Here is a 12,087-nt window from a genome sequence, read left to right as displayed (position 1 = left end):
AATTTCCAAATTCCACAACTTCTATTAAAATTGCATGCCTGATACAAAGAACAAGGCAGTGAAAGTTGCTGTTATCATGAATCAGCCAACAGATGGGAACCTTTTGTAACTGGAAAAGAATGAGTAAATTTGTTCCACATTAGAAAAGACTCCATTTTAATTTCTCCCTAAAATGGCCAAAGAACTGTATCATAAAGAAATAAGGATCTGAGGGACAAGAGACTTCCAAGGGAGATGGGAGGAAATATTTGGGGGAGAGGAGAGATTTTTATACAGGTTTGATGGAAGAAATGGTACGAAGGAGGCTTATGTAACTGGAGACGGGTCTGCTTGTTTTCTGTTCTTTAAGAACAAAGTGAAGGTGGGATGCAGCTAAAGACACAGATGTGCCTTTAGATGAGGTGGAGCTTTGGCCGTGGGAGCTTTCAGAAGATGGGGAGTAGAGCAGACAGAGTCCTCTGCATTCTTACCTTCAAGTGGGGTCTACAAGGTCAAAGAGCATAACAGCAGCATGAAGAGGAAAAGGGGATTTGCCAGCTTCGTGTCCCAGCCTCTGAAATAACATGAAATAGGTTTTTGATAATTAAACATGTTTATATTAATCTATGAAAACTAGAAGGCTTTTGGTATATTATTGCCAAATTGCCTTTAGAACTTGTATGAGTAGGACTTGATGAAGTGGTTTTTTTTCTATCCTTTTACAAATACCATGTGTTAAAATTTTAGAACATCTTTGCCGCTTTGATAAAAATGGTAATTTGTTTTATTTCATTGATTATCAAAGTGATGTCAAACATTTCTCACAGTCTGTTGGCCATTTGTATTAATTTCTTTATGAATTGATTTTTCATGTGCTTTTGCATAGTCAGCTCTGTATTTTGGGGGTTCAAAATTACTCCTTTCTCTTATTCTATTTATCTACATAAGTTTGCCCCCATTGGCTATGCTTGTTTCAGTGATCCTTTTTTTTTGTTTTTTTTTTTAAAAACTAGATTTCATACACTAATAATAGGCCAAAATTGTCAGGTTAAAATACTTCTCATTTTCCCCTTATATTTCTTTTCATGGGATAATTTAAAAATTATTTTCAGCCTTATCAAAAAATTTACAGATTTGTTCTGAACGTATATTTTAACTACCATGACTCTTCAAAGGAGTTTGTCAAAGCAAAGCAGCATTTCTGCTTTACTGAAAGTTTGTATATTCTAAATAATTAAAAAAATCGAACTATGACTTCCAAACTGAAAAGTGCACAGATGTATGTACAGAGCTTGATGTGTAACCGTCACCCAGATCAAGCTGTAGAACATGTCTAGGCCCTGGGAAGCTCCCCTTGCGGTATTGCCCAGTTGTTCCCCCTCTCCGACCCCCGGCCACATGTAACCACCACCCTAACTTCTAATACTGTAGATTCGTGTTGGCTGTTCTAGATATTTGATGTAAATGAGCTCATATTCTTCTGTGTATATTCTTTTGTGTCTGTTTTCTGATCTGTGTGTTTCCTAATTTCATGGCATTTGGGTGATTTTTCTAGTCTTTTTTTTTTTTTTTGCTGCTAGTTCCAGGATGATTTTGGCCCTGTTCCTCTCACTGATTTCACTCAGTAGAGCACTTTCAGTGGACAGGTGCTGGATAGCAGTAAAAGAGCTCCCTTCATGTAGTGAACAGTCCTGTGTGAGTGGCAGGTACTGAGCAGTTAGGAGCAGCAGGCCAAGAAGGAAGTAGCTTGGCTGTAGCGGCGAGCGGGTGTCAGGGCAGGCCTTCCCGTGGCTGCGACGCGGCTGGGAGAGACGTGCAGAGACCTGAGGCTGAGGGGGGCTGTGGCCAGCAATACCAGGTGTCTGGGGTTGAAGTGGTTCCTGTCAGAGGGAGTGGAGCATGTGTTAGGGTGGCGAGATGGGCAGAGGGCAGAGGGGAAGTGCTTTACAGGCTGTGGGGAGTTTGGACCTTTTTGCCATATGTATTGGGAAGTTTTTTAAAGCCTGTGGGTTTTTATTATGGCAGCTGCTGGAGAATAGATCTGCAGGGAAGAGGTGGCCAGAATGGGTGTGAGGAGGTTGGACAGGTGGCCTTTTCTGTGGCAGGTGAGGGAGGTGGAGCAGGGACAGGGCCTTGCAGGCAGTTTGGTTAAACACTGTTCTCTTTGTTAGCAGCGCTGCTCTTTGTTCTGCGTGATTCAGGAACAGCACTGAAGAAAAACGGGTATTGAGCAATCAATGAGAGATGCTTCTAGACACTTCCTAGAAAGCAGCTCTGCACATATCACGGTTACATTGCACAGGGCAAGCCTCTGGCAGCTCTGTACTTTCTCCCTTTACCAGGGTGTGTTGCTGGCCGCTTCCATTTTTAGAAATTTCACCCCAGACACTGACTTCATGGTGGCTGGTGTCAGAGGCTCTGTCCCTTTTGAGGGAGGCAGAATCAGAGCCAAATTCAATTTAGTGAAGATATTCACAACGAGTAGGATAAAGGGATGCGTCATCTGAGGTGGACACGTGTGTTCCTGATGGACGCTGGGGAACAGGTTGAGCGCCGAGCCCTGGCCGTGTCCCCGCGAGGGCAAGGAGCCTGGAGCGTGCCGGGCTCACAGACTCCCAGCCTGCGTTGCCTCTCGGAGAGGATAGTATGTTTCCCCAAGCCCCTCACCTCAGTCAGGGACGCCCCGGGCACCTGCGGCCACACCAGCACCACGCACGGCTCGCTGGTTTGGCCGAGGCAACACCTCTGAATCCTGGGGCTGGTGGGAGCTCATGACCCCCCTGGGTGGGGCTCTGGGCCCCCACACAGTCAGAGTTGGGCAGGGACGGAGGCTGCCCTCAGGGGAGAGCCAGGCCCAGCGCTGTGGAGAAGGAAGCAAGGAGCCTGAGGGTTCCACCTGTGTATTTGCTGTGACATGGTCAGTTACATTTTGCTTCATTTATGGGGGAAGTTACGTGCTATGTGGAATTTCCAAATTTCGGGTTTCCCAGAGGAGTCAGGGACTCTCTCTTTGAATCTGTCAGGATCTGTGTTTCCTCACTCAGGTGTAAGAGCCTAGACAGCAGGGCTGGGTTATGGTTCTTTCTTTATCTCTGAAAGTGCCCGCACAGGGCCTTGCACAGAAGCAGGGTGCACAGGCAAGGACTGGGAAGCCAGGGCGTGAGTCTCAGCTTGGCCTCTCACCGGCTGAGTGACCTTGGGCAAATCACACGGCTCTGAGCCTCAGTTTCCTCGTCTGAGGAGTAGGGATAATAATAGTACCTGCTTGTGGGCTGTTGGAAGGGTTAAATGAATTAATGTAATGTAGGCGTGATGAAAGTGGTTGCTATTAATGACAATACGATTATAGGCACTTACTATAACAAGTGAGTATTCGATGAGTTAATGATGGAAAGCAATGGACCAAATTAATTTACTGTGTCATTGGTCTTAATTAGAAAGTTTTCTTTGGTTTGGTATACTTGTGTTTCTTAAATGGATTGTCCTGCGATCACTCCAGATTTCACTGGCCTGGAGCAGTCTGTTCACTCCTACCCGGGCCATAGGAGCAGCTGCAGTGGAGTTGGACCTTGAAGAGGAAAGACGAGTTTTACTGGAATATACCTGAATATAAAACCATTAAAAAGAGGCATCTTCTGCCCATTTTTAAAAGTACTGTAAGTCCTCGAGTGCCTCCTCGTTTCTTATCTAATGCCATCCAGGGGATCTGGCGCTCTCTGACCCTCCCAGCCTCTCCCCGACACGGACCTGCTCCAGTCCAGCCTGCTCTTTTTGCAGGGAACAAATGCCCTGTGCACGGTCGCCTGCTGGCCGTGGTCTCTGCGAGGCCCCTCGGTCTGAGGCCCTCTCCACAAACTCTCCCTGTCAACCTGGTCCGTTCCTCAAAGGTAGGGTGAAAACACCCTGTTCCCTAAGACCTTCCTATTTATGCTGTGGTCAGAAGGGAACGAACCCTCTGCCGCCTTCTCCCTCAGGGCGGTGGCTCCCAGCCTTGGCTATGCCTGATCACCCTTTAGAACTTAAAAAAAGGGTTCCTGGCACCATCCCCAGAGATTCTGCTGCTGATTTACAAATGGGTGATTTTTCAAAGCTCTCCTCAATTTCGAGGTGCAGCCACATTTGGGACCCACACTCCTGCAGTGCTGAGTGCAGCCTCCTTAGTAATCTGGGCACGTGGTCTCACCTTCTGCGTCTTGATTTGAGGTCGGGGTTCTCTTTCACAGCTTGCCGTCCCAGCGCAGGGCACGTGCCAGCTGTGCGAGCGAGCGGGAGCCAGGAAGTCGGTTCTGCTGCCACTTGCTGTTCAGAGAATTGTTGCTCCTTTGTGAAGCCCAGTGGAACAGACGTCCATTATTGTAGGTGGTCCTGTGGGCCGGGCCCCTTTTTGTTACTGGGAGTGAGCAGGACCTAGGAGCTCCCTGGAGCTGTGTGCTTCTGGATTCTGGTGAGTAGCTTCGGCAGGGGCTGGCACCTTTGCTCTGTGTGCATTTCCAGGTTTGACAGCTTGAAAGCTTCTTGCTTACCGCTGGAGAATATAGGAATAATTTGACAAGTAAGACTTTACCCTGGCAACCTTATTTCTGAAATCATGTAGAGATCAGTTGGAAAAGATGCATGTTTTAGAAAGACTCATCTTCCCTTCTTTCAAAGGGAAAGAAGTCCCTGCTGTGGCAAGCTCCGTTAGGTGTCTGGGGGTGGACGGAGGTGGAAGATGCGTTCCCTGTACCTAGAGACTTCTTACGGGCTGTTAGACGTGAACAGAAATCATGATTGGACCCTGTGACAGGTGTAATGCAGAGGAAGGTGCAAAAGGCCATGAGAGAGAGGAGAAAGAAGTGTCTCAGTCGGCCCGGGGAGTGGAAACTTCTGCTGAGAAGGGGATGTGTGAGCGGGACCTGGGGGACAGGCCTCTTACAGAGATGGCATGGGTGAGCCCGCACGTCAGATGCGTTCCAGGAACAGCACCTAGGAGCTCCCAGTCACTGACAGACCAACAGACCAACAGTGTGCAGACAGCTTATTAACGTAGTTCTTAAAGTGTTTGAATTGTGATAATGATTTTAAAGGAAATTTAAAGTGGAAAAAATGAAGATCCTGCAGTAGCTCAGCAGCTGTTTTCTTTTTTCATGTTCCCTTAAGACTTTTTCATAGGCAGACATTAAGTTTTGCATGTTTTATATACATCAACATATGTATAGTTTTATATTTTGGCTTTATTTATTATTTCATCGTATAAATGTTCCCACATCGTGAGCCTCTATAATGACCACCTCTCTAGTTGTGGGTATTTCATCATGTAGATGAGTCATAGCTGATCAGTTAAACTTCATTTACTCCTGCAGTATTAGGGACTTAGAATGTTTTCAGTTTTCCTGTTGCAGATAATGCTAGCACAAGCGTCTTAGATCACAGGAGGGACATTTGGGAAAATGAGTGTGGTCTCTCCCTGCAGAGTAGCTCCCGTGCTGGGTTCCTTTGCTCAGGAGAGGGTGCAGGTTTTCCTGAGGGTGGTCTTTGCTCGGTCGTGGGGCCTTTCTCACCTCTGTCGCCTGACTTGAGGTTGAGAAGATAAAACTTCCTTCAGCTCTGCGTGATTCTGGTTTGGTTCTGGTTTACAGCTTCATTTCTGAGCATGAGGACTTCTGAATTTCAGCTTCTGCTTACTTCACATTATTTTAGATGGGTCACAACTGGAACTTTAACGTATCCTATACCCCCAGAATCTCTGGTGAGTGTGTCATGTACCTGTAGTAAAGGAAAGGAGGAGGCTGGGCTGGGTTTCATGATGAGGAAGTGGACAGACAGCTCAAGAGACCCTGGTGTCAGTGACCGAGCTGGTGGAGGAAGAAACGTGAGCAGAAAGTTGGAACATCTGCTCTGCAGGCAGTGCAGCCTGGAGAAGGGCAGTGGAGAAGTCGAGAACACGCTGGCGTGAGGGGTGAGGAGTGGTTGGGAGGGGGCGGAAGAAGCTTGGGCAGAGGGCAGGAACCAAGAAGCGAACGCTTAGTGGCATGATATAAGAATAGAGTGGAGGCAAGGACAGGCCCTCGGTTTATTCTTAAATTTCAGGAAAATGGATTGGCCAAATAATGGGGATTGAAAATAGAGAGTTTTCAGTATACACTGAATGAGAATTAAATTTAGGATATATGGCTTCCCTGGTGGCGCAGTGGTTGAGAGTCCGCCTGCCGATGCAGGGGACACGGGTTCGTGCTGCGGTCCGGGAAGATCCCACATGCCGCGGAGTGGCTGGGCCCATGAGCCATGGCCGCTGGGCCTGCACGTCCGGAGCCTGTGCTCCGCAACGGGAGAGGCCACAACAGTGAGAGGCCCGCGTACTGCAAAAAAAAAAAAAAAAAAAAATTTAGGACATACGTGTTTAGAGAGCTGTTTCTGCATAATGCCATATACAGCATTGCATACCTGAAAGGGAGTTTACATTTAATTTTTAGTATTTAATGTTTAGAATATCATAAAGGTGTGTATATTAGAAATAGGTTTGGCTGCTAAATTAGTTTCCTGGGGCTGCCATGACAAATTACCATATGGCTTAGAACAACAGAAATGTATTCTCTCACATTTCTGGAGGCCAGAAGTCTGAAATCAAGGTGTTGGCAGGCCTGCGCTCCCAACCGAGGTCTTAGGGGAGATTCCATCCCATGCCTCTTCCAGCTTCTGGTGGCTCCAGGCACTCCTTGGCTTGTGGCTGCATCACCCCCATCTCTGCCTCCATCTTTGCAGGACTTTCTCCTCCTTCCCCTGTGTCCTTTCTTTTGTCTCTTATAAGGACACTTGTCATTGGATTTAGGGCCACCCAGATAATCCAGGATGATTGCATCCTAAGATCCTTAATTATGTTTACAAAGACTTTTTCCAAATAAGCTCATATTCACAGGTTCTGGGGATTAGAACACAGGTATATTTTTTTGCAGGCCATCTTTCAACCCACTACATCTGCTTGTAAAAAATAGTTGTCAAAATAAAAATGGTGTGAACATGTAAAGTTTTATTTTTCTATACAGAGGTAGGCAGTCCTTGATCAGTATGGCAGTTCTACAGGGTCATCTGGGTCCCTCCAGAATTTGATTCTCCTGGTTCAAGATGACTGCTAGAGTGCCAGTGTCCCCCTTATCTCCTTTTGGGAGGTGGGGGAGAGGGAGGAGAAAAGAAAGGGTGTTGCCTGGCAGAGGTTTTTTTATCTAGGTTCATGGACCTTCTTCCGCACAAGGGGTCAGTGGGTTTGACTATAGTTTATTAAAACTGATTTTCATTGCAATGGTACTTCATTTTCTGCATTTAGAGACATTCTGAGAGGGTCCATAGGCTTCACTAGACTGCCAAAAGGGGTCCATGGCACAAAAAAGACATTCCAAGTTTCAGTATAATTTCAGTAGAAATTGAATGAGAATTACATTTAGGATATACATGTTTAGAGGGTGGCTTTTCTGCAAAATTCCATATTGAAATTTTGTGTGGTTTCCCAAAAATGACTTAGCACTTCTGTTAGTCAGATGACTACAGCGTATGGCCATTGGCATAGGGATCTAGCAGGCTTCGCTCATAGCATCATCCTGATGGTTGCCCTGAAATGACCATGTCAGAATAACCATGCCATACATAGAGAGGAGTGATTTTTCATGTCTGTATTTATTACTTCCTTTCCTCCCAGTACTATTGTTGAAATGTTTTATGGTATCCAGAAGTTTTGTGAGGTACATTATAAAGGTGGTCTTCTTTTTTTAGCTCTATGACTTAGGGCAAGATACTTCATCTAAGAGTTTTCTCATCTGTGAAATGGGGATAATACTAGACTCCATCTCATTGGTCATTGGGTTGGCAAAAAAGTGCCCTCTGAATGTTTCCTAGTTTTTATCTCCACTACCAGTTATCACTACTAGTAGGAAAGTAATAGGGGTCAACTTGCTAACACTTAGCAGTTATTCTGATTTGTAGAAATTCCAAAGGATTTCAGATGAGATTAATTTTCTTGGCAGTGTTAAAAATAGCATCTGCAACTGAAGAGTAGGTATCAGGAAAGAATTATTGCCCTTAAGAATTATCAGGCAAATAACTAATAAAAAGAGGAAAAATAAAATATAAAGGAAACACAAATGTAATTAAAAATATAAGGTATCTTTGTTTAATTTGCTTATTATAAATCACATTTGGTTTTCCCTTATATTTTATGTTTCCTGTTTCTATTAGTTATAGCCTGATAACTCTAAATAAAAACGAAGCTACAATATATGATGGATTTATGTAGTATTTTTAGTTGTTTTAAATCTTACCTATTTGGCATTCAAGTTTGTTCAATGAATGAGAGTCCCTTTGTAGGCCTGCATGAGGTGGAACCATGGACCTGAGTTTCTCAGCTGTTTCCAGCAGATGTCAGCCTGTGGGGTGGTCAGGCGCCGCTCCTTTGGTGAGCAACCATGACCTTTATCCAGATTTCAACATCAGTTTTCCTTTTCAGCTTGTTTGGAGCTCAGATATTTCCTGGGCAAAACCCCTACACCAGTCACTTTGGCTCAGAGAGAGGAAAAGCTATATATATAATTGGCAAATTTCCTTGCATGGAAAAAACTCTTCCCAATTTCTGTGACTGCTGGCCTGGATCTGGGATGGGGAGGGTTGTACTTGTGGGTTGAGGCTGTCCCGTAAGTCCTTGTATAGAAGCTGTGCCAGACGGGAAGCCCCATGTTAGGATAGCGGCTCCTGCCGCCTGAGCGCACCGCCTGGTCCCTCCCCAAGCTCAGAGCTCCAGGAGAGCCTGACCTCATGTCCTGGCTGTGTCAGCCGTCAGCTGTGGGATCTCAGCTTCTTATACCTGTAGCTTCATTCTCCTATTGGAAAAGTCGGGGCAGTACTATCTCACACCTGGGGAGGGGAGGGGCAAGCACCTGGCACGTAGTAGGTGCTTAGTGAATTAAATGCTCTGATTGTTAAAACACCCCTTGGACAGTGGAGCAGGACTAGGAGAGCAGCTGCAGGAGGAAGTTAATCCAGTGAATTCCATGCTTTATAATCCACTCTGTGTTCTCAGTTTCAAGAAGCGGGAAGAAGCAGGCTTTGAGCCAAATTGGTGGCTGTGTGTTTGCTAAGTGTGGGGTTTTGCTGAAGGCAGCACCTGCTCTGTGACACAGATGGTCCAAAGAGCCGTGTACTCCACGTGAGGGCTTAGCATTTGGTTCTTACAGTCGTTCCAAGCAGGCAGAGAGAGAGAACACTGTCTTCTGGCAGCCTGGCTGGTGAGCGGTGGAACTAGTTGTGGTGTCTGTTAAGTATATTTAGAATTGGGGTGCGGGAGGACGCTGTTACTTGTCAGGGCTGTGTGTTATTTTTGAGTAGGGGGTTGCGTTTATGAAATTGAAGCCATTTTCACAATACTGTTGGGCTGTGTGTGTGTGTATGTGTTGTGTGGTGTGTATGCATGTGTATATATGTGTGTGTTAATTGTTAACGCTTCTGATTGTCTTTATTTACAAGTGATAGAGGAAACAAAAAAGGACAGTTGAGAGACTGTAGTTTGACTATAGTAATTTTGTAAAGTTCTTTGAGAGAAGAAACAGTGGAGAAACATAGATTTGATTCAGTTTTTCTTGGGGTGTCCAGGAAATGAATAATTTTAGCCATTCTTTTTTTTTTTTTTTTTTTTTTTGCGGTACGCGGGCCTCTCCCGTTGCGGAGCACAGGCTCCGGACGCGCAGGCTCAGCGGCCATGGCTCACGGGCCCAGCTGCTCCGTGGCACTTGGGATCTTCCCAGACCGGGGCACGAACCCATGTCCCCTGCATCGGCAGGCGGACTCTCAAACACTGCGCCACCAGGGAAGCCCAATTTTAGCCATTCTTGACCCAGTGTTCTTTGGTAAATGTTCAGATAAATGTCCAGGTTTCATAAATACTTGGTAAATGTCCCAAGGATATGATTGAGCCGTGTCCTCTCTGGTTTTTTCCTTGAAAGTTAGGAAAATGGTGTCACTCTGTAGGGTATTACGTTTTAAAAAAATATCCTGCTTTTCTGTTCCAGAATAATCTGGTATTTCAGAGTGCATAGAGTGGTGGGATCTTTTTATTTTCTTGAAACAACTTGTTATCAAGTTAAGATAATTCCCTGCTTGCTGGTGGGGAGACTGTGCTGTTTTTTGACTTAATAATCCCTCCTCCTCCACAGCTGAAGCACTTAGTTTGCAATGTAGACTCAAAAAGAAACATGTGATCCTGAGCTGTTGTACTGGTTCTTACAGGATGTTTAGCTAAAACCTCAAGACTCAGCCAGGTGCAGAGGTGCTCAGGTAAGGCCGGGAGCTCCCCTGCGCCCAGCCGCTCTGGGTGCACCCAGGCTCACCTCCATCCAGAAAAGCCGGTTAGTGTCAGGGCACTGTCTTCTCTGCTTCCTAATTGTTCTCAGTCTGCAAAGGTCTAACGATGGTGAATCAGAGTAATTAGACATTTGGAAAATAGGAGTGGGGGTGGCTCCCCCCTTATCCTTGGAGGGGCTGAAGGGACACTGACCTTGAGGCAGGAGGCTTGGCGTCTGTCCTGTCCCTGACACTGAAAACCAGGGCTGCTTCCTTGACCTGGGAAATAAGGGTCCAGGATAGCTGACCTTTGAGGCTGTTGCCAGCTTGGCTCTCTGTCTTCTGAGGAATGAACTTTATGGTTTGCTGTATGCAAGAGGTATCTAATCACACCAAGGAATAGATTAGGTATTTGTTGTTCCCAAAGCTGTAAGTGCTGGCTTTCCTGGGCACTGCCAGTTTACACACCCTGTTGTAGATGAGTTAACACTTGTCAATTATTTTTAGCACCCACTTGCAGAAATTTCCTGGCTTTGATGATAAACCCTCTGGTCATCTAGTCATTTAGAGAAAGGTTCAACCCTGTAATTTAAAGAATATTCTAGTGCACTAAGATATATTAGCATTAAAAATATTTTTATAGCTTACTTGAGGCCTAATTGCTGTACAATGAACTGCACTGTTACAGCTTTATGAGTTTCTCTCTCACACACACACACACGCATGTGCACGCACACACACACACATACCTGTTGAAACTGTCGCCACAGTCAGAATAACAAACATTTCCATCCCCCTGAAAATTTCCTTGTAATCCATTCTCTCTCCATATCCCTCCTCAGGCAAATAAGGATCTCTTTTCTGTCTTTGTAGATTAGTTTGCATTTTTTAGAATTCTGTATAAATTGAATAACGGTAGTGTGTCCTTTTTTTTTTTTATGTCTGGCTTCTTTGGCGTAGCATAATGATTTTGAAGTTTTCCATTTTGGGTGTATCAGTAATTTGTTTTTTTTCCCCAATTTGTTGATCCATTTACCTGTGGCGGCCATTCAAGGAGTTCCCAGTTTGGAGCTAATGCAGACAAAGCTGCCACGAACATTCGTATACACGTCTTTGTGTGGACATATGTTTTCATTTCCCTTGGGTAAAAACTTACTAGCAGAATTGCTGGGTCATATAGTAGGCGCTATGTTTAACTTTTCAAGAAACTGCTCAGCTGTTTTGCAGAGTGCTTGGAAGTTTACATTCTCACCAATAGTGCATGAAAGTTCCAGTTTTCCACATCCTCACCAGTACTTGGTGTGGTCAGTCTTTTTATATTATCTTTTTATTTTACATGTCCTAATAGGTATATAGTAGTGTCTCATTGTGGTTTTAATTTCCATTCCCCGATGACAAATGATGTCAGCATCTATTCATGTACTTATAGACTATTTGTATGTCTTCTTCTGTGAAGCATATGGTAGAATCATCTGTCCATTTTTGTACTGACTTGTTTGTCTTATTATTGAGTTGTAAGAGCTCTTTATATATTCTGGATATTGGTCTGTGATATATGTGTTATGAATGTTTTTCTTGTTCTGGCTTGCCTTTTTCTTAATGGCATTTGTAGAAGAATGGAGTCTTTGGTGAAATTTGTGTCCTATCCAAGAAACCCTTTCTACCTCAGCATTGCAAAGATTTTTCTTCTAGAAGTTTTGCAGTTTTAGGTTTTACAGTTAGGATTATGGTTAAATTTTATGTATAATGTGAGGTAAGAGTGATGTTCATTTTTTTTCCCCCATATGGATGTTCAGTTGTTCCAGCAGC

The 12,087-nt window shown here is 44.7% G+C and overlaps 1 protein-coding gene across 23 annotated transcripts in view; it reads left to right on the top strand.

Moving 5' to 3' along the window:
* DGKD (diacylglycerol kinase delta) overlaps positions 1 to 12,087 on the top strand; it is a 114,119-nt gene that overhangs the window by 38,153 nt on the left and 63,879 nt on the right. Inside the window, exon 1 of one of the 23 annotated variants that reach the window (XR_012332924.1) lies at positions 4,309 to 4,423. The exons of 21 other annotated variants lie outside the window; for them this stretch is intronic. The gene's annotated coding sequence lies outside the window, so the exon portion shown is untranslated. Of the gene's footprint in view, positions 1 to 4,308; positions 4,424 to 9,075; positions 9,228 to 12,087 lie in introns of those variants that run through there. One more of the 23 variants, XR_012332923.1, reaches the window with a different exon arrangement.

Source organism: Tursiops truncatus, chromosome 7 (assembly GCF_011762595.2).
Source record: "Tursiops truncatus isolate mTurTru1 chromosome 7, mTurTru1.mat.Y, whole genome shotgun sequence".
In the NCBI taxonomy this organism is placed as follows: domain Eukaryota; kingdom Metazoa; phylum Chordata; class Mammalia; order Artiodactyla; family Delphinidae; genus Tursiops; species Tursiops truncatus.
This window is presented reverse-complemented; position numbering and strand designations above follow the sequence as displayed.